Source organism: Pinus tabuliformis, chromosome J (genome assembly GCF_031772625.1).
Source record: "Pinus tabuliformis cultivar Carrire ecotype Pingquan chromosome J, CPIR1, whole genome shotgun sequence".
Classification (NCBI taxonomy): domain Eukaryota; kingdom Viridiplantae; phylum Streptophyta; class Pinopsida; order Pinales; family Pinaceae; genus Pinus; species Pinus tabuliformis.
The window spans coordinates 9,079,111-9,082,617 of NC_142295.1; the positions used below are offsets into that span (position 1 = coordinate 9,079,111).

Here is a 3,507-nt window from a genome sequence, read left to right on the forward strand (position 1 = left end):
GAAAAGGAACTTCAACTTCAAGGAAAGCTATCTACATTTTTCCTTTCTCAGTATCAAAAGTAGAGAGAAGTTTGTGATGTGATGAAGTTGTTTGCTTCTAGAACTAAGAATAGGTTGTTTCTTTCAGAATTTCATTCTTCTTTTTTATTTCCTTATACCTTGAAAATATATTTGGTTCAGCTTGATCATGGACCAATTCTCCTCATTGAGATGTTTCCAGTGGTTCTTGAGAAGCTGAAGATGATGGTGACCCTATGAAAATGTCTTCATTTCGAGGGAAAGTAGAAGTATAAGGACCTGTCAAGACTATTGTAGATTGTACATTTTCTTCCTGCAAAGACTCTTCTGTTGGATTGGTTTTCAACCTATTTTTTGTATATTTGGAATTCTTTCCCCTGAATTTATGAAACTGAAGGGGAAACATCCTCCCTTGGTATTTTATCCTGCTTTTCCTATGGAACTAGAGTTTGTGATGTCGTGGTAGAAAGTACATGTTCTTCTGCCTCCTACATAGTGTTTTCTTTCCATTGATATTGATTCATATATTTCTCAATTTCAGGTCTGGGAGTATGAGTGTAAGGAGTAGTTTTCTTCTCTACTCTTAAATTTGAGATTATTCCTGAAGGATCATATGACCAAGTGAAATTGATTTTAAATTTCATTTGTTTGAGGAGAAGATCTGCTTCTTTTTCTATTTTCCTGGCATTACAAATGAAAGGCCCAACCTGTGTTCTGATTTCAAACTGAGATTTCTTTGTGGCTGTCACAAAGTGCAACTCATCCATATTTATCATTTGCATAATAGACTCTAATGTAAAAATTCTTATAGCAACAATTTTAGGCAATCTATATGGAGGAAATTCGCATCCATACACTCTAATATTAGTGTAATTTTGATACAGGTACTAGTCACCTATCTTTGTTTGTTCTCTAAGATGTAGAATTCTCTTAATCTTAGGACCAATTATAGGTTCAACATCACTATTAAGTAGGCAAGAAAATCTGTACAAAAACTGGTCCACATTATCACTGAATGTGAATTCATTGGTATGCTCCCTTACCAAGGAAGTACAATCAATCACAGACTATGTATTTCCCTATTCATCCAGTTTATGTAGTGGAAATTGAAATCTATCTACTTGATGGAATAAAAACAAGTAAACTAAAACTAAAGCATGCTTGAAGACTCCTTTTGTAGAAAACTTGAGGAATTGTTCATGGATGACCTTTGCTAAGAATTCACTGTAACGAAAAATTGCTAAAGGCTTTTCTCGTATTAAGAACACTGATAAAAACCCTATAATGGATTCATCAACCCATTGATCAGTTTGATAGCCCAATAAACAAGAAACTATAGAAATGACTTGTTTTTTCATTTCAGGAAACATTGAGGATGGATAGGGAGGGTTTTTTTTGGCAATTAGACATTCTCAGGTAGAAATGTCTCGAAAATTTTGGCTCTATGGGGAAAAGTTAGTTTTTTGTAGAGTTCCATGAGGGAATCTACTAAAAAGGGTTTTAGAGAGGTTGAATTCTGGATCTGAAGCATTTGACATATGGAGTCAGGGGTAATTGTGAATAGGATGTCATTGTTCTGGGCTACAATTTCTCTTTGACTGGGTATGTACCTGAAATGGCACCATGAAACAAATTTTGGAAAATGATGGGTTTGAGGAAAGACGAATTGAGGTAGGAAGGAGTCCCACAAACTCAATTCGTCACTGAGATCAACATATTTTTGTTTTAACCAATTATGGAGTTCGTAGAGATCGAACTCACAATTGGTTTTAGAGATCTTGTGTTGTTGATCCACTAAGGGTTGGTTGTCTAGCTCAGTTATAGGAGGAGGCATAGGGTTTTCCACTATGGCTTTCAATTTTCCCTTTGAAGACATGTTTCAAAGAAATGAAATGGAAAACAGTAATTACCTGGGAGTTGGTCGGATGAAAAACTATGTGGCTTGATAACTGGTTGTAGTAGTAGGTTCTGTCATTCAGTGTCTTGGAACAGTAGAGGGAAGGAAAACTGAATGGGGTTTTGCTTTGTTTTATGAGCGAGATCATTTACTATTGAAAGTTGTCTGTTTCATGGAGCGTAGTCATTAATTTGGCAACGATCATAATTTGGAACGAAGAATTAACGTTAATGATAAGTGAGGGGGATGTGACAGCAGCAAGAGCAGAGTCAGAAGGGGTGTGACACTTGGTGGAAGCAGAGTTGGAGTGGAGGGAGTGGGGTTTATATTTTTTTATTAGGTGGGAAGGAGGAAGGTGGATTTTAGAGGGGGGGTGAGCTTTAAGAAGTTTAGGAGGAAGGGGGTCCGAAGTCGATGCAGGTGTGACACATTACTAAAGTGGGATTGATGGAATTCACTTTTCGGACCCCCCCTATTTGATTAATTATAGGAGGGGCAAAGCGGTTCTGAAACCATCTAGAGCCATTGATCTGGGCGGAATAGATCATGTCCATCATTTTCAGCATGACTCTTATTACATACGACAAAAATAGTCGTGTCAAATAAATTTATTAAAAACTAAGCTAATCATGATTAAACTGTGTGATTTAACTATTAAACTCATTATGCCGTAAGGCATTTCCCTTTGAAATGGATTGCCCCAGCCGTCGACGTGTCCATTTGTTCACCATGGATTTGTGGTGTTAGACGATTGAACAAAGTTTGATCATTGATCCAAAACTGAAACGGTTCATGAATTAGTCACCCATATTTTAATTTACCTGAGTTGCAGTTTGAAAAGACTTTGAGAATAAGAGAAGTCGGATGTTCAGAAAATGATGGACATGATAGCCATTGCTGCTACAGTTTCTCCAGCAACATTGGAGCCCAGATTTTGGGTGTTGATGCTGTAAACAGTACGAGATGTGTCCATGTCTTCTGGTTGCTCCCAGTAATCGTGATCAATGTTGGGAACACCCACCTTGGCAATCACAAATCAATAAGCATTTACTCATGCATTTCTTGTCTGTTATATTCTTTTGAATGCTTAGATTGAGTGGGGCATGTTATAGCTTTCATTCGGTCATACCTGCATGAAGATTTTGTTCAGTTGGATGGTAGCTTTGAGGAAATAGTTTGTAGCCCAATGAATCGCAACTTTGGCATTTTCAATCTTCTGGCCCATTAAATTGCCGAACTCCAACACGCTCCAGGCTAACATGGTAGTAGTAGAAGCCATTGGAAACCCAAATTTTACGTTATCGCTTGCATGGTAATATCATCCAACCAAATCAACCTGCATTCATTCGATTTATTTAGTACCCATTGAAGAAAAACTAAAACAGTTGAAGGGTTGAGATGAAAGGTTAAAATAGTTATTCGTATGTTTTTAAAAAATATCCATACATTCTGGTCGAATCTGTCTGTAAGGGTTGAATCTTTCCTCCATGTCAATCTCTGATTTGGTCGAAGAACACCCGACTGCTGCCCCTCGAAGAACATAATTCTCTTTGAGAGGGCATCTTTGTAGTCAAAATTTCCATTGCCAGGAA

General features: G+C 37.3%; 1 pseudogene; it reads right to left on the reverse strand.

The window, feature by feature from the left end:
- Window positions 1-2,783: 2,783 nt before the first annotated feature.
- LOC149225163 (endoglucanase 1 pseudogene) lies at window positions 2,784-3,194 on the reverse strand (annotated as a pseudogene).
- Between the last annotated feature and the right edge of the window lie 313 nt (window positions 3,195-3,507).